Raw genomic sequence first — 19840 nt, 5'->3', positions numbered from 1 at the left:
CATCAATTTTTTGCACCAGATACTGCACATAAGTACCAAGAAGGCAGAACTTGATTACTCCTATTGTCTGTGCTGAACTGTTGATGGGATACAATATAATTACAATATGAAATTCCTTTTCCTCTGTCCACAGAGTGAAATTACATGACAGAAAATCCATCAAGACTTGGGTCACTGTGGTGGTTTGACCCTGGCTGGATGATAGGTGCCCACCAAAGCCACTCTTGTCACTCCCCTCCTCAGCAGGACAGGGGAGAGAAAATATAGTGAATGTCTCATGGCTTGAGGTAAGAACAGGGAGAGATCACTCACCACTTCCTGTCATGGGCAAACCAGGTCTGACTTGGGGAAATTGATTGTATTTATTACCAATCCAATCAGAGCAGGGTAATGAGAAATAACCCCAAATCTTAAAAAAAACCTTCCTCCCACCCCTCCCTTCTCCCCAGGCTCAACTTTACTTCCAAGTTCTCTACCTCCTTCCCTGCAGCAGTGCAGGGGGACAGGGAGGGGGTTGTGGTCAGTTCATCACATTGTCTCTGATGCTGCTGCTTCTTCATGGGGAGGACTCCTCATGCTCTTCCCCTGCTCCACCATGGAGTTCCCCTTACAGGAAAGTGCAGTGATAAATTCAAATGCAAGGGACATCAGGTATCAGATCAGGGGAGACAAATTTCCCTCTGCTCTTCACTGGAAGTGGATTTTGAGGAGACAGTTTATAATTCTAGTTGCACATCCGTACTGACACAGGCATTGAAACACAGTCTGTGAAACACAATCATGGAAAACTTTTTTGAATCTTCCACTATGAACTTTTAGAAACTAAAGTTTCTTGGGAAGGTGTCGCTTTCTGCCAAAGTCTAGTTTCATAGCAAAAGAATGAAAAAGAAGAATCAAAGATACCAAAATAAGCATCTTAAATGTTTTTAAATGTCTTTTCTTCCTTTCACAGTCGCTACAGATTAATTATAGCAAAAAATTTTAACTTTAAACTTAAACTAATTTGAAACTACCACAAAGTATTTGTTTACATAATGGAAATACAAATTTGTTGATTAGACTGACTTAAATATAATCTAATACAAATAAAAATAAAATCTGATTTAAATAAAATTTGATAATAAAAGTTATTATTCCAGTTTTGGATGGAACAGAGCCTTCTCTGGCAGTATCAATGAATGACAGCAGCAGAGTTCTGCCACATTCAAGTTTCCAGAGGAAAAAGGGCAGACAGTTTGGTTTATTTGAGTGAGAACTGAATTCAAGGCTTCAGTGGATCTCACAGGTAGATCTTGTGATGTCTCACACAGAACAGCTTCAGCTGCCATTCCATGGCACTCATCAATGCCCTGGACCTCAGCAGTGACAGACAGAGCAAATGTGCTCCACTCCAGCACTGATTTTGGTCATAGAGTTAAAACTAGACTCATTTAATGCCTTTTCTTCCAGCTGTGTATTCAGCTGTTGCCAAGAGAGCTCTTAGTAATTCTTGAGATATTTTAGCTTTCATGAAACTTATCGAGATTTTCTAAAGCGGTCCTTGTAACACAAGTAGCATCTTGTAATTCATGGCAGTTTGACACAGTCATCTAAAACTGATGGTGTTAAAACATCTGCAAGTTATTATCACATCTGCATGAATATCACACTATAAATTAGGATGAGGCTAGTATTATATTAAAATAATTTAAATAACAGGTATAATAACTGGCATTTTCTTCTACCTTAATCTAGAAACCTATAAAAACTGTATGTTCTTTAGTATGTGATGAATTTTTACTTCATCAAAACACTCTCTAATCAACCTACGCTGCATGATTTATCTGTTATGCTTTCCAGTGCTTTAATACAGAGCAGTCCTCTAAAATAACCTGAAACAACGCATACTTCCTACTTATGTTTTATTTAGGAAATTTATTTCTATTCTTTGCCCTCCCCATTCCTCACAAGCATTTCCAAGCACATGGCAATGAGAGATCTCTGTTTAATGCAGAATTCCTCTGGGATGTGTTCCCAACAAAACTTGGGAAGTGGAGACCAAGTCAGTCTGCAGGTGAGATTGGCATTCAGAGAAACAAAGACAGAATGATGCTTAGTTTTTTTTCACATCTACAGTCCTTACTGAGAGTGATTAATGGGAAACTGCTGACCTTCTATATATATCCTCTTATACTCTTCATTTTCCCAGGAAAATAGGCAGCTAATTACTGCAAATGACTTGGGAATAGAGTCACAAAAGGCTTTTAGTACTTAAATCATGCCTTAGTCTGAAGTTGTGACCCTTTAAAACCTGTCTCATCTAGTGCAGAAAGCCTGGAAGTGCATATGGATATCTAGTGCAGCTTTCATATGAACTCTAGGTAGATTTAAATATTCCAAGTAGAAACTATGTTTCCAGGCCTTGAGAGCCTGTGTCCTGTTCTCCTAGCCCATGCTTGCATCCTCCTGGCACCCACAAGTTAGATGCCTCAGTCTGTGCTGGTGGGAGAGCCCAATCTGTCATGTGTCTTTACACCACTTCAGCCCAGGACTGTCCCTGGACAGTGACAGTCAAGCTGTGCTCATTTGACTCATCCTATGCCCTCATTCTCCTAAACCAGCTGTCCAGCTACTAGATCCCACATCTGCTACAGCTTCCCAAACATGGAGGAGTTTCAACAGGCATGTGTCCCTCATGTCCAGAGCACATCTCAGGTTGCATTTAGCCTTTAGCTTTATGAGTAGAACATTCGGGTTGGATGGTCCAACAGATCAAAATGAAAAAACAACCCCAATATCTTGAATAACTTTGAATACCCTTTAACTGAGAACAAGAATAGCCTTAGTTTCATTGCCTTGAAGAAAAAGACTAAACCTTAATGATCCAGCTGAGTTCTTATAGCAAATCTTGGTTAAGCATTTACCTGTGGAGAAGGGAGGAGTGGAGGGGTGGGTTCAGTGCGAAACTTCCAGATGGAGATTTGTGACCAAGAGGTAAGTGTCTATATCCCATGATAGGTTGGGATTTAAGACCTAATTCTCTTCCTTTTATTTCTGAGTGGTGATATTAAATGTCTAATTGTTCAACCTACTAATTTCTGATCATCTGGCTCTGAGACCTCTCATTTTTTCTCTCTTCTGCTTTATGGAGTAGTACACACCATTCCTGTGATCAGGCATACAAAACATCGGGCAGAGGAGCACACAGCCCTGAGACACTGAAATTTTCCCATTTTTTCACAGTTGGCATTTTCACAATACAGAAACTGAGGTGTAGAGTTGTGCTGCATCCACCCATGACCTTGGATGCAACTTGATTGAAGGTTATCTAATAAAACATCATCTCAAATGAACACAGGCTCACAAATCACTGATGTGATTGTTTAAATAGATGAGGAAAAGACAGAAAAGGAATTTTCTGAATCTAAACAAAGTTATCCATTTAAACAAAAAATCCCAGGAGGAATTTCTCGTATTAAACACAAGGAGGCTCCTATTCTGGACAAAACCCTTGGCAGCATCTTTCTGAGCTTAATTTCCATCGAAGTTGGACACCAGCATGTGCTGGAACAGGGCATCAGCAGAAGAAAAAGGATGTGTGTGTGCCTACATAGCAACCCTCAGTGGAGATTTCAGTGGCTATCCTCAACCTGGCAGACTGAGACAACTCTGGTTAAGCATGCAAAGACACCTGCAAGGGACAGTTACAAGGTTCTTTACAAGATATTGTCCATTTTTTCCTGTTTTTCACTATATAAGTAGAATATTCTTGGGTAGTTAGACTCATCATAACAAATAATCTACACTGTCCTTTTTTGCCAATACAATAGCCTTAAACAAACCTCTTTTATGTGCACTTACAAGAACACTTATCTTTGAGATCTTCACCAGATAATAAGCTTGAGGGAAACCATAGACTGAAAAAATAACAACACTCAGGAAAAAAAAAGGATTAAAGACAGAAGAAGAAGGGAAGAGAAGGACATCACAAAACAGGTCAAAAAAAACCCCAAAGAAATATGCAGCTGAATTAGTTCACACATGGATTCATACTCGTAATAAGAAAAGCAGCTAAAGAAAAAGTGCACTTTCCTTGGGGATTATAGCAAGTCAGAGTGTCATTGATCATGACACCAATGTAACAAGGCTAGGGAGATGCTCATTCACAGTGGAAAAATGCTGTCCCTGGCTCAAGAGTAGGGGTAACTTTTCCAGTTGGACTGCAGGTCAGTCCTTGGTGTAACTCAAAAGACAGGGCTCTGTGCTGGGAGCTGCATGGCAGAGCTGGTTAGACCAGCCCTCCAGAGTACCCTTCTGTGGCTGGCACAAAAAGCTTCCTGCTGTGAGAGCAGGCTCAAGCTTTCCCTGGGCAGTGCTCCCACACCACTACCAGCCACGGGATTGAGCACCCATGCCATTAGCAGTGGGGAAGGTGCCCATGGGTGGAACCTCCCCAGTTACTGCACAAAGAGGGAGAGGCAAGAGTGAATGTCCCTGCATCCATGGAAATGTGAGTGCTGCCACAGCCCTGCTGCTCTGCATGCAAGGATCCTTTCATGCTTTGATTAGGGATATGAAAAAGTCTTTGGCTTCCCTCAGAACATAAATTCTCATTTTTACCTGACTGCCAGTTCAACAGGGTAATGTAACCTTGATAAAACAGTGTCCTGGGGACAGACATTACCCATTCAATTAGCAGTGAATTAAAAAAATGTATCACTCAGATAAAAAGTACTGATGCCATTTTGTCAAACTCACATTGTACATATGTGATATGATTCCATCTTCCTTGGATTAATCTCTTTCTGGAAGCTTCCCTACTTTCCTGCTGTTTAGCCTGGAGGAAGAATGAGTCAGATGTCCAAAAGACCATGTCCTCCCTTTGCTCTTGATGTCCTTGGGTGAGGGTGAGAAGTCTGAGTATCTGTGTAACCCCAAGGTCATGCAGGCAGTGGTTTTTGCCAGCAGAGACCATTTTATGTATAACACTCAGGTGTTTTGTCTGCACTCTCAGCACTGCTCCAGAGGGCAGCCAGCTGCACGACTCACACAGCCTGGGGAAACCAGAAGTGCCTCAGGCTGGCCCTGCACTGCTGTCACACTGAAGGGCACAATAAGCCCCACTTAGGAAACTGAGCTGTGTGGCCTCTCTCTATGTCAACCCCAGGGACAGGGATGAGGGAGACTGCTTCAGGTGTTGTTTATCAGGGATGAATTCCCCCGACATACCTGATTCAAAGCATTAGGCTTTGTTTCCTGCATGCAACACCAGAAAGAGTAACAGAGACATACCTTGCAGGAAAATCAGATGGCAATGACCAGAGGCTTGTAAGCAAATGTTATGTGCTTTAGACAAACTCCACAGAAAACATCAAAAGGGCAGGGAGGAGGTGCTTTCCTGGTTGTCTTGTATCTAAATATCTGTCAGAGAAGGTTCTCTCAATCTGACTGAACGACGGGATTTGAACACAGTCCTTAATGATCATTGAGAAGTGCAAGGCTATGCAGAGCTGTAAATAGGAAAAAGAAGCCAAAGCTGCAGTTTGCAGCTTTGCTGTTGTGTAGTTTTCCTGGGAAGGTTTCAGAGCAGAGGCTGCAATTTACTGAAGTATTCCTGAGGCTGGAGATTATTTTCCTCCCAAAGCACACAGTATTGATTGCTCCTTGTCTCCTCCAAATCCCATAATTTTAAAAAGTATTTTGCATTGTTTCCTAAAATAAGTAATAGATGGTTTCTGAAAAGTATGGGGGAAGAAGGCATTGGGAAAACACATTCTTCTGAAAGCAGAAGCTAGGCAAATTCAACTTGAAATTGAAGTCCAATTAAATATCAGCGAGACATTGCAACAACTCAGACAGCAATATGGAAATTCTCTGTAATTTGAAATTTTTCTCACTGTGTTTTAAATCTCTCTGGAAGGGCCAACTTAGTGAATTCAAGTCAAGATTTTTCATGCAGGAGTTGTTGAGTAAATACTCAATATGGTTTGTACTGTTAAATGACTATGGATTTTGAAGATTTAGAAATTATTATTTTTCTAAAAACAATGCAGGAAATCCCACAAAGATTTACTCTGCAAATCAGAGGAACATCAAGGCTGAGAACAATGTGTGTGTGTGGTCAGGCAGCTCAGAATTACAGCCACGAAAGTGTAAAGCACTCTAGACACTCATGAACTCTTGCTTTACTTGTTCGCCTGGACTTAACATGTGGTTTGCAACCTTTTTTCTCCTGCAGTTCCCTACATAATTCTCAGTAAGCCTCTCTGTCGTGTACTGCAGCTTGCTTAGAAATGGTTTGCTCTTCTAATTACCATATCTATATGCTGTAGAGATAGCCATGTGAATGGATTTAGGGATCTGAGAGTCCTCAAAACCACTGAATGGCTTTTTTCTGATCCCCTGACTGCTCATGCTCTGTTTCTGTTGTGCTACTCACTTTAGCCTTCAGCAGGCATCTCTATTTGCCCACATACTACAAATTTAATCCAAATCCTGTTGGATTCTCCAAAGTCATAAAGTTTTATTCATATAACAGAGAACATTTTGTAAAGAGAGCAAAAATATCCCAATAAGCCTGCAGAAAGAAAAATCAGGTGATTTTATTCAAATTGGAGGAAAAATTCACTCTGCTTAACTCTGCTTGTCAAATTTTATATGTCTCATTTCCTAGCTCTATAAAAGCTCTAGTGTGTACTGAGGGTACTTTGTTACGTTTTCTGCCAGACTGATTTAAAAAAAATACATTCACTAATTACTTCTTTTTTTGGTTTGGTGTAACTCCTGCCAACACAGTGATGCACCCTTGCTGTCTTCTCTCTTTTTCCTCATCATTTATATCTGTGTAGAAAGCTGATCTTTAGGGTGGCCAAGATGTGGTAAAAGCATAAAGCAATTAAAACAATGTATCCTGTCTCTTAGATTTTTTGCCAGGAAGCCAATATTTAATGAAGTTTAGCATTATCTGACAGCCCTTCAACTTTCTTCTAATTAGCTTGCAGCTCTTCGAATAAAACCTTTCAACACAGTGGGACTGCCTGTGAATGCAGTATTTTGCTGCCACTTCAGAAGACATTGACCTCTTTGGTGTGGCTGGGAGGCCAGCTCTTTAGTTTCTCCATCAATTGTTCTTTCCCCTGAGAGCTGCATTGGTGCACTTCTCTAAGTAAAAAATTATTGTCCTTTCATGGAAACACTTAGCAGGAAATTGCATATACTCCATAATTCAAAATATTAATGTGTATCTTTCAAAGCCAGATCCCTTGTATTTGCCTGCTATAATTAGTGCTCTCCCTTCCAACAGTGACCAAAATAATGCTGACCATCTTCAAAACCTAGCTGGAATCTCTGGGATTCCGTGGTTTTTTCCAAATGTGTGTTGCTCTCTTGTCCAAATAGAGCTGAATGACAACCCTTGGATGATATTTTGAGAGATAAAGATCCTTCATCCCTGCTTTGCCATATCCTATATGTGAAAATAGGATATGCTTCTTCATAGCAAAAGGATCATTTAGAGGAGACTATGCCCAGCAGGTGCCCCCTGCAGAGCAATAACTTTTATGCTCCCTCTTTGTGGGCACTTCTTGAATTTTGCATCTAATGTAGAGGTTAAACAATCTGGTGAGGAAGGACTGAACCTCAGCAGATGCAGTGTGCTACCTATTTTCAGCAGTGAAGATTGCTCATCCCTGCCAGTTACTCCATATTTCAAGGTAGGAACAACAATGTACATTCCCAAAAAAGTGTGGTTGCCTGACACCACTTACTCTCACAGCATGTGCCACTTGCTGTAACAGACAGGTGAGGCTCACTGTAAAACTGTTTGCTTAATGGCTTGTTAGCTATCAGTTATCAGTCATGCTTCTCTTCAATATAGCCTAAAACCCACACCAAGGCTAGCTTTAATGTGACAGGAAAGAAGCTATGTTGATAGTTATTGTGTAGTTGCCTGATACCACATTTGGCAACACATTTGCCAGAACAATGCTTTAGTGTTTTGTCAGTCCATAGCCCCTAACGTACAGCTCAGCTGGGTAGATTTTTGTGTTTATACTGGGGAAAAAACCCTTCATGGATATTTGAAAATTCTTTTTGAGGTTGTTCCAGTCTCTTATTAGGATATTGGTTGATAACTCATACAGCTCTGTTTTTCCTTCTAAAATTCATCCTACTTTGTCAGCTTTATTGCCAGTGAGACACTCAAATTCTTGAGCATACAGCTCAATTTTTAATAATTACAGCCTTCTTTACCATCAATATTCAGTGTTAATTTTCAACTCCTCTTTTAGCTTCTCAGGGTATTCCTTTCCAGGGAAATATTTCTTCATTTGTCATCTGACAGCTGAAGTCACTATTAGACTTCCCATTCAAAACATTGGCATGCTTCAGCCATTTTTTGTTTTCTAGAAATTTGTTTTGCCACACAGTAGACCCCATTTTCTTTTTCCCTCTTCTTTTTTTTTTTTTTTTTGGTTGGTTTTTTTGGTTGCTGTTGTTTTGTTTTGTTTTGAGAAAGGACACTGTCTCAGAGCTTTGCTGGAGTCCCCTTGATGCAGGTTATACTCTCCCCTGCTTTCACAGATGACTATTCATGTGTAGGGTAAGAAGGCAGAAAAATAGATCCTCTGCTAATGAGGTGAAAAGCAGGAAAGTAAAACAGGCCTGATACAAGGAAGTTTTCTGAATACTGAGGTCTGTTGACTCACAGAACAGTCTTCAAAGACAAGGCTCAAAGCCATGACAAATGACACATTTAAACTATTTAGGAGTAGAATTTACTTATGAGAGTTTTTCTTATGGAAGGCAAAATGTGAGCCTTCTGAAGGCAGGATTCCTCACAAAAGTGCATCAGCTCTAGGTAGGCTGGGGTTTCCACTCAGACACTGCTGGGGAAGGTGTACTATTGACCTCCTTGAGGTTTTGTGATTAGGGTGCTCATCTGCAACCACCTTCACATATACTAGATGTTGGTTCAGAGTTAAAGAAGGCCAGGAGGAAAGGACACTCTGGAAAACTTGGACCTGAGGCTCAGGAGATCAGTGTGAGAGATGACAGGAAGTCTTGGTCTGTTTCAGGCATAGCCAAGCCTTGAACAGAAGCACAGAATGAAGGATGTCTGGAGGTCATCTGGCCCAACCTGTCTGCTCAAGCAGCACCACCTAGACCTGGCTCCCTGGACTGTGTGCAGGCAGTGTTCAAATATCCCAAATGCTGGAGACTCCAAAGCCTCTCTGAGAAGCCTGTACCAGGGCAGGGACATCCACACAGTAAAAGTAATAAAATATGTATTTCTGACATTGTTTTCCCAGCTTGCCACTGCTTTTCTGATGTTTCAGTAGAAGGGTTTCTTGTAAAGACACTATCCATCTAGCTTCCATTTTGAGAAAAGGACTCGGAAGGTACAGAAAAGTAATTTAATTCTCCTTGTTTTCAGAACTCCAAGGACAATTATCTCCACAGCAGTGGCATACAGGTGCTTCTTTTAATAATATCCACCTGGCCATGCAAAAGAAGAGCCTGGAAATGAAAAAAAAGACCAAGGGATCAAAAAGAACAAGCATTGCTTGAATGGGCACCTCTACAACATATTCCAGGGTAACCCTGTTTGCCCATAGCTCTTTAGCCTCAGATACTATGGATTTTGGGCTCTTTGTCTGATTCTCAGATGAGAAACTGGGTTGTGGAGGGTCAATATTAAAGTAAATATGAAAGCATGACATAGGACATAGGATCCCATGAAATAGTTGTCAAAAGCAGAGGATTCTTCACCTCCTATAGAGAGGCTTGCTCAGAGTAACTAATAATCTGTCATTAATGCCTAGTTGCATTCTGTGTTGAAATCTAATAACAGGAACTGTAAGATTGCTTGAAGGCATTTATAACCAGCAGCCTCTATAACATTTGATGTGAGTTCATCAGCATCACATCCTGCAGCCACCTCCAGAAAGAGCCTTTACATTATTTTCACAGTCCATATACACAGCATTCTTTTGGAGATGAACCTAAAATCTTTGAGTGAAGAACCAAGAATCCAAGCATCCCAGCAAAGCCATCAAATACATTTGCATTCATATTCCAAATCTGAATAATAAAATGGAGAGAAAATGCTGAGGTGGCTGTCCTGCAGGAAATCCTATAATAAGAACAGAGGGCATCACTCAGAAGAGAATGGCTCTTGCCATTGGTACTAAACCTCTTTTGGCCAGAAAGTATGCTGAGAGTATGAGAGAAAATGAGCACCAAGAGAAATACACTGTTAAGAAACAATTCTGACTGGCCATATTTGTTTAACCTATAACCTTTTATTTCCTAGCTTGCAATGAGAAACTTCACCTTGAAGTCTCAATGTACAATTGTTGGGGTTTTTTTAGTATTATGCCATGGCTGCAGAGTGAATTATGGATCAGCATATAATTGTCTGTTTACCAATAACAGAGAATGCAAAGAGTGGTGTGTGCAGGCACTGCAGGGTGTTCCACACCCCAAGTATTTTGTGTTTCCCAATAAATTTCAAAGGAAACCTTTGAGTACTGGTATTAACAAATGCAAATTTTGGAAATTCCCTTCTGCTTTTGCCTTAGTTGTTGGCATTATGTATGTCCCCACAGGAAGAAAAAGAAAAAAGTCATCTCACCTCTTTGAATAACACCATGCCTCACACTTGCCTAAACAACAGATCATATTTCCAAAGTGGTGTGGTTATGATATTGATATCACCAGAGGAACCAGTGTGACTCACAATTTGTCTTCGGGGATGCCACCTTCAAGAGCCTCTTGCATGACTGGACATCTTACACAATCGCAGTCCTTTTCCTACAAAGGATGCCCTTTAGACAAGATGTTACACAGCAAACTCCTAATCCCACAGGATGACTCAGATCTCAGACTGCTTACAGAGCCCAAACTTCCAACCAGTAATGATGTCACCTGATGGCCAGGGAGAAGAAGCAATAGTAGAAGAAAAATGTGGTCACAGGTTTTTTGAGACAATCAATATATATTTATGATTTACCTCCTCAACCACTAAAGCATCTCCCCATGCAATTTCAGGGAATCTCAAGGACAGTTGTTTGGAGGGAGAAGGACATGTCAGTGCTCAGATCACACTTTTCTGCTTTTTGAAGTAGATGAAGTCTCAGCAATTCTCCAGTTAATGACTTCTATCTATCCTTGACAGGAGTCCTACAACTTCTTATGGTGAGCTTTCCAGTCTATTAAGGTACAGGTGATCTGCCCCCCTGACATGAGGATGTTAATGTCTCTGAGTATTGAGATCACCTTAGCCCAAATTTTTTTCATGTCATCCAAGGAGAAAAATAAAAGGAAAGCTGTGAAAAGGTTGGAAGGCTTTTGCTCTAATTTCTTCAAAGTTTACCTGCATGGGAAGTAACATACAACAGACTTACAGGATTTACAGACCATCTGTCACTCCTTCCTGACAGCTCATCAAAGTGACAGAATGCTACAGAAACACAAGTAATGCTTTTAAAGATTTAGAAAATGAGCTAATCTTTGCAACAATCATCACAACATTATTGTGAATTACTTAATTGTTAACTGTTAAATTAAATAGCATCTGAAAGATGCCATATGTTTTCATCTATTTCAGAAGTCATGGACTGCATGGAGAGTGCACATCCTTGCAATACCTCAGGTGCCAAAACAACAGAGAAGAGAAGTCAAGAATAAAGAAAGGAAGGGACTGCAGGCCATGAAATAGAAGTGTTGAGGTTCTCCTGCCCTTCTCTGTGATTAACCCACCCAGCCAGGCAGGCACTGGGTGCCAGTCACCCTCAGGGCTGACTGAGTCACCCTTGGTCCTTTCCTTAGGAAAGGACCCCGTTCTAGAAGATGTAACTGGGTAAGAGCTTTGGATGTTAATGGTGGGTAATTTACTGGACTTAACCTGAATACTACTGTGAAAGGCAGCACCAATATTTCAGTATGCTTATTCTTTCCTTTAAGTATATTTTTTTTAAATGCACATGAAGCAGGGGGAAATAATTTGAAATAATTTATTCTTTTTTTCTCCTTTTTAGTGCATTTCTTACTAAGCCATATCAACTAATTACAGCCACAACAACTAAAGCTTCGTGATGAATCCCTGTAAAGCTGGGCAGTGCTAGGAATAATGCTGTCCCTTTAGCTTCAGTTCAGTCTCCTTAGACCTATGAATCCAGCTGTGGTCTTTAACCACAGGATAACTGTTCTTCCCCCAGATCCTGCATTGTCACTGCAGACATGTGGAGCAACGTGGTTCCCTCTCGTTGCTCAGTGTGTTGGCACTCTACCTCATTCCTTGTGGGCTATTCAAGCCATGCCCTGATGATAATGTCATTAATTTCATCCAGTGCTTTTCTTTAGGGCTGATCACTGCTGTGACACAAACATTAGTCAATGCATTGTTGTACCTCCTCAGCAAGGAGTCTCTGATGTACAATCAGGGAGCAGAGTCACAGCAAGATTCCTAATTCTGGATGCTCATTTGAGGCTTATGATATAATTTTCTCCCACAACTGTTTAAAGTTACATAACACTGTAGATACTTAATACACAGCTGATTTTCATTTCACTTGTAACTGTGAGAAATTTATTCATTCACTCGCCTATTGGATAAATAAGATTACAAAAATTTTGGACCCTTTAGATAAGTAAGGGCTGTGAACAATGTCCTATGATTCTCAGTGTTGCTGGAATAACATCTACAGCCTGACCATCTGACCATCCTGCTGTTTCAGATATACACAGTTCTGCCTCTTTGGGGGGTAAGATTCAGGTGAATACTATCTCCACCTTGTAACCCCCTTCCTCCTCATGGAAAAGACATCCAGTCACAGCAGTCTGAAGGGAGAAAAAGTATTCTCTAGTCTGGTCCCTGATGTTGGCAATGTGTGGAGCAGAAAGCAGGTTGTGCTGTGGCACCCAGATATTGTTCAGCCTCAGTGAAGCCAAATCAGCCATGGGCTTCTTTTTAGCAATTATGAAACACCTGCAGGGAATCCTTAAGTCCAGATTCATCATGCCCTGGGTTTGCATATGGATGAGATGCTGCCATGCAAGTACAGGTATGTGAATCTAAATCCTCAGGGCATCCCCACCTTGGAGGAAGGAGGTCCCTGCAGCCATGGAAGCTGTAAGGCATGCAGGGACTACCAGAGTGATGGAGGGTATGCTTGTACACCTTGTACTGTGGAGTAAGATGAGTGTGGGGGTTTCTTTGAAACTAATTAATGACATGGGTTTGAAAATGCAACAGGACTTCATAAGGTATTGTACATGTCACTAGACTAAGGGATGGCCATGCATGAGACCACAGGGCCTCTCACTCACACTCTGGCCCAAGCAAAATTTCTGTACTATGGCATCTGAATAGCTTTGAGGATCAGCTTGTCAAGGGAAGTTTTGTGACAGTGTCCTTTGGAACATCAACAATAGCTATACAAAATTACAGGTGCCTATTTTGGGGTTTTTTTTGTCCTGGTTATGGATGTAAAAGTACCTTTGAGCTGATGTATAATTCTCATCTTTGTGTAGGGCTTTTCTTTTTTTTTGGTGGGTTGATTTTTTTTTAATCTGCTTTTTGGACTCTTTCAAAAGTGTTTTCAAATTCCCTCAACAATGTTCACATTCATGCCTCATAATTGTGGTGCTTTAAAAATACTAATGCTAGCAGTCACCCTTCATGAGATGAAGGTTACATAAATGCCTCTTAAGTAACTACAAAATGCTGCAAACAAAGAGCTCCAAGTTTTTCCCCAATGAATATTTCTTTGGAGATTTAGAAGCTGATATTTTACTGAACTTTTTCTGCCTGTGGACAATCATAATAGCTCTCAAAAAAGTAATCCACACCAAAGCTTTATAGCTCAAAGCAGAAAGCTGCAGGAAATTAGCTTTATTTTGCTGTTAATGGAAAGAGGCAAAATCCTGCAATAACTTAACTGTTTTGGGTTTTTTTCCATTTGTAAATGATTGAAAGAGATTAATAAAATTCGGGAGACAGAATGAACTTGCACTTCCTATGAACATGAAAGGGCACTGTATACTAACAGCAGATTTCTGTGATAACCATAAAGCAGAATTTAATGAAATTGCTTCAGAGAAATGCAGCAATAAATACAAGTAATGAGCCAGCAAAAGAAGCCAGGAGGCAAGGTGCTTCCACAGATATGAGTCAATAAGTGCATTAGTGAACAGAACAATGGGATCTTGGAGAGAAAATTGCTTAAAATTATCAGAGATGAGAACAGAAGCAATTTGTACAAAACTCCACCAAGAAATCTTCTCTTTTCCCCTCTGGTTATATTTTAATATCTGCACTTTAACAGAAGTCTGGAGAGGTCAAAATGGTAGTTAAGACAATATGTTTTTCCTGTCAGCCAAAGCATCTTCAAAGGCTGATGTGTGATACGAAGCGAGGTTTCCACACCTTGTGCACTGCATTACTGACCAGCACACAAAATACAAAACACAGCCCTGCTGAGCACACAGCAGTCTCCAGATGACCACAGCTGGAGTTTAGCATTAAAATAGGCATCACTTTAAGATGGAATCCATATTAAATGAACTGGTAGCTCTCCAGTGCTTAGATCTTTGTGATGCATGACTTACATCCTTCCCCTCTCATAGAGGCATTCCACAGGCATACAGGTGGCAGAGAGAAAAGCAGAGCTGGTCTCCTTTCTTCATGGCTTTTGTGGAGCCAGAAGAGACTGGTGAAGGAGCTGTGCACCCTATATATTTACACTAACTAGCTGCAATTTGCTGCACAGAAGTAGCACAAACACATCAAGTTTGGGATGCTGTTCCTACCCCCTCGTGTTTTACTCACTGATAGTTGCAATTTTTTAGGCAGCTCCTGTAGGAGATTCAAAGTAATGAGAGCACTGTCAAAGTAGCTGCCTCCATTTGTGCAAAGGCAAAAGTACCTAAATTATCTCGTCTGGAAGGGTGTGTGAAAGGCTGCCATAATATTTCACAGCATATATTACATTTAAGAGGCCTAGGCAACATGCAGTCAGTATGTGAAGGCATTTATTTCCATGACATGGAGCTGAATTAGATCATCACATGTAACACATACATCTCTTGGGCTGTAGACTGTGAGAAGTGGGATGAACAAAACATTTTAGAGAGAGCATGGAAATAAGACATTTCCCTGAAATCAGAGTCACTGCACAGCATGGAGCACAGATGTGACAAGTCCTGGCTGTGACACCAAATGGCTTTGTAAAGTTCTGTGCTATGTGATTTTTAGGAGAAGACTCCAAGGATCACTCTCGCCCAAAATAAACTATGGGAAGGACTCTTGCTTAGAGCTGCTGTCTAGAAAGTGATAACAGCCAGCCTGTGAAATTAGGAAGCCAGCAACAGTAATTATTTCTTAAGAAGAGAGAAGGGGTTTTGAAAGGCCTTACACACTAGTAGGCACTCATTCTGAAATCTGAGACAGATTTCTGTTTCTAATTGGTTAATTATATATAATTTCAGTAGGCATGGGTGTTCCATTTTCTGGAACTGATCTTTTTTCTGCCAAGTGCTAATGGAGGTTAGAAGAAAAATATATTAAGCAAGCTGCTATGTAAAAAACTAAGTCCACGAGCAGACCCTTCAAAGACCAGGAATGCTGCAGGATGCCTCTAATTACAGGTCATTGACAATCAGTGACTGAGAGCATTTATGTTCATTTTTTTCAGAGACTTCTCCAGTGCTTTCTTCACAGTATGTATGAATGGTAAAAAAAGGAAGACAAGCATTAAGTACAGTTAATCTATCAATTAAGACAAACCCTGAGCATTGTATGCCTCCTGCCGAATCCCACTTTCAGACAATCAATGTAGAAAGTTTGGGCAATCAAGTAGGACAGTAAAAAACAAAAGTTGCATTACTCTCAGACGGCAGTGGCACGGATGGGAGACTCCCCAGTCCATGCGAGGCTGAGGCTGCATTCACTCCCAGCACCACCTCCTTTCTAGCTCGGTTAACTCCTCTCGCAAAGCTTTTCTGCAGAGATGTGTGTCAGCAATACCATCTGCTGGCTAAAGCTGGCACTGTCCGAGCAGCGAGCAAGGGTGGAGGGGCTGACAGTCCCCATGGCAGACACTTTCCTGCCCCAGCAGGGCTCAGCACAGAGCTGAGACAGATCCCCATCTCCGTCTTCTGAGCCAGAAATGGGTCCAGTTACTCCTATCTCACTGGTCTCTCAATGTTCTGTCTTTCAGTCCTGGTTCACAGTGTTTGGGGGCTTTTTCATTGTCATGCTTAAGGGAAAGAAATGCCTTGCCTGGCCACCTCTCTGCTGAGATGTCCAGGCACATGGAATAGCAGACAATAAGTCCAGGCTATGCACAGGGATCAGGCACAACCCTGTTTTCATATCACAGGAAAAGAAGAGCTCTCTCTGTTATGTCCTTTGTTGGAGTTTTGCATGTAGCAGTCCCCCTTTAATCCAGGATAGGCATTCAAAACAACTAAGGTAATTTTTATGGAATGAGATAACCGAAAGTAGAGAGCACATGCAAAACCCCTTCAGGAATTGAGCCGAGGGTGTTTTCAGTAGGTATTTATTTTGGACTAAGATGTCTGACTGTGGGAGCCCAGAACAGACAAGTCATCTCAAAAACAGTAAAAAGCATTCAGGGAAAGAAGCCATGAAGCATTAGGTAGCTCTGCTTTTTTTTTTTTTTTTTTTTTTTTTTTTTTTTTTTTTTTTTTTTTTTTTTTTTTTGAGGGGGACAGGTGTTGTACACACAGAATCACTCTTTTTTTGGTCACCCAGGTCTCTGTCCATGGTGTGGCTAAAGAGGCTGGGAGTCTGGTCTGGGAGTAGGAGAGGCTAAGAGGGAGGGATGAGAGAGAGGACCATCATGGCAGTAATGAGGAGAGATTAAGAAAAAATTATTTGGTTTTTTAGGTAAAATTAACTGGAAACTCTTGTAGAACAAATGGGGAGGGGATTAGGCATACAAAAAATATGTCGTGGATTTATAGATATATCCTGCCATGTTCATGGATACCTGAGGTGCTGAGAATTCACATGGCTTCCCAGATGTCCAGGCCCTGAGGGCACCATCAGCACTTAGTGCCCCATGGCAGCCCCTGGGACTCCCCCTGTCCCATTTCAGCCACCTGGGGCTTCCCCAGGGATGCCCTAATCCAAACATCTCGTTTTATGCTCTTATGTACTGAGGCACAATCAGTGAGAAACTATTAGTGAACTGAAGTCATACAGCCTTGCTGGAGAAATAGGGTGAGAGGAAGGCTTAGATTCACAAAAATCAAGGAGGAAATATCTCCAAAGCACCAGGGATAGCAAGATACAGAACAAAATTATTTCATTCTTGGAGGGAATCTGAACTTGTTTCCATCACCTCTAAAGAATATGTCCCAATAGCCCAACTGGTAGATCATATTTTTCATGTGTTTTCTTCTGTTCCTGCAAGAAAAATGAGCAATTTTCTTTATTTGGATTGAATTGTTTGGGGTTGTGTTTGTTTGTTTTCTAGTCTGAGAAATAAAAAAAGTAATTATAGCTTGAAAGAGAGAAATTGCTACTTCTCAACCTTTGCTCTGTGAGGAAAAGGTTTTGTGTAGGGTTGTTTGGCTGACTGAAAAAATGACTAGGAGCTAGGACTGACCCTTCTAGTGGTCAGTGAATAAAGAGACTGAGCTGCCTCTTCCAGAAGCAGAGCAGTGCTCCATCTGTTCTTTGGGACAAAAGAATAGAAATAATCCCAGTGAAGTCAGGATATGCTCACACCTTGTGCTCACCACTCTGATTGTCTGAGGAGCAGAAATACACTGGTCACCTATTCTGAGCCCATGGGTATGAATTGAGTTATTTCAGAAAGGGATGTTTACAGACCTCATTGGAGAGACTTGGAAAGGCAGAGGTTCTGTTTACCAGCTTACAGGAAATGTTATGTATGAACAGCTGGAAGGGACAAAGAATTTGTCAGTCTCAGTCAGTATGCTTGGGCCAAGAGTGAAAAAGCTGAGCCAAGCACAGGAGTAATTCTCCTTCAGGGATGCCTGGGCAGGGCAAAGCAGCTACTGGGAGCTTTGCCCCATGCAGAAATTCCCAACACAAACTCCTCCTGTTGTGGTACAATTATTTAATCAGAGAAAAAAACAAACACAATTATCTTTCCTCAAAATAAGATAATAAAAAGTGCAGTCTCGATGACAATGAGACAGCCCTATACTTGTCCTATTCATAACATCTTTCCAAGGTCTGTATGAACCTCTGTGATTCAGAGTCAGTGCTTTCATGAGACAAAAAAGCTGCTTTAGCTGCTACTGCTGCATTTTACAAACCACAGAAATAAAACTCCAGGGATTTCAAAAGCCATAGATTCGGCAGAGACGCCACAGTTTAATTTGTGAAGTGAGACAGCTCACAGATTACAAACTCAATTTTACTTCACAGTCATTAAAGCCATGAATCTAGTGCTGTGTCACTTGAATCAGTGATTATTAATGAGTTTCAAGACCTTTATAAGTGCAAAGGTAGGGAGTTTAAAAAGCAAAGGCTTCACCTGGCATAGAAAGCAGACAAGACCTTGTTGCACGATGACATGGGCCAGGTATTCTCCAGCACAGAGTTAGGGCTGGAGTAAGGGTTACTGTGTTGAATCAGGATATAGGAATTTGAAACATTTCTCAGCAATAGTTCACTGCTGTCATTTTAAAGAAAAGTGGACTCCCTTAGGCATCCTAGAGAGCAGTTTTGCATCGAATGTTGCCTGTGTGCATGGAAGTGAGTATCCCTTGGAGCAGTGAGCTGAGCAATGTGTCAAGGAATGACAAATAATTGCACACTATGCATAGAAATAACTCCTGGGAATTTTTATCCAAAGCCAGCAGGATTCAGGCTGGAACTGCAGAGCAAGGCAGTCTCCATTTTGACAAATGCAGTGCATGTGTTAAGCAAGAAAAAATGGATTCAGGAGCATCAAGTCTCAGACCCATGATTCTCAAGAACATGAGTCTGATAGGAATTGAGAATATCCCATATTAAGCATAGAAGTACTCTCTTTTTCACCACTAACCTGCTATTTTGCAGCCAGTCTGACCCATTTTGTTAAGCTAGTAAAGTAAAATTTATTTCCTTAGTCATCTCAAAAAGAGTTTATATTAGTGGACAGGGAAGAGGACATTCTCTGCATATGCTCCAAAGCTGTATGTTACATTTACATGTAGATTTGCATGTCTGTGGTTTCCAGTTAAGAGGAAATATAAAACAACAGGAAGTGAACAGGACATGACAGCTGCAGACCTTTTCACACAACTGCAGAAAGAACTGAGACCTGGGATGTGGCTGATCCCACCTAGCAACTGCAAAGATTTATTGCATCAGACATATTTCAACAAAACAAAAGATGATTTTCTTGCTTAAATCCATTGTTTTCTTTCATTGAGGTGTTTAGTTCCACAGTTTCCACAAGCAGCTCTGTATCCAGCAGAAACAACTTGTAATGCAATTTGCTGGCACTGCCCTCACTCTTTGAGCTGATCTTTGTGGGCAGAACTCTCAGAGATACATCTCATGGAGAGGGAATGACTGTCCTTCCACACCTCCCAGCCTAACCATGTGCCCAATGGCACTGACAGACACCTGCTGGACTTCTGACCACACAGGGACCTCCACACCTCCAGTGAAGGGTTCCTGTCATGTAGGAACCCACAGCAGCACCAGAACACTGCATGTGCCTTTTGCTGAGGTGGCACGAGAAACAAATTTATGCAAATCAGTTGAAAACTCCAAGCTGAAGACAGTAACCATCTCAATTTACATTTTTTCCTATTTTGTGGAATCTCTGTCTCCTTTTCACTAACCCTCAAGTGAGCAAAGAAGGAATTT

The sequence above is a fragment of the Lichenostomus cassidix genome, chromosome 1 (assembly GCF_008360975.1).
Source record: "Lichenostomus cassidix isolate B80296 chromosome 1, HeHo_3.0, whole genome shotgun sequence".
In the NCBI taxonomy this organism is placed as follows: domain Eukaryota; kingdom Metazoa; phylum Chordata; class Aves; order Passeriformes; family Meliphagidae; genus Lichenostomus; species Lichenostomus cassidix.
The sequence above is the reverse complement of the archived record's forward strand: the minus strand, read 5'-3'. Positions refer to the sequence as shown.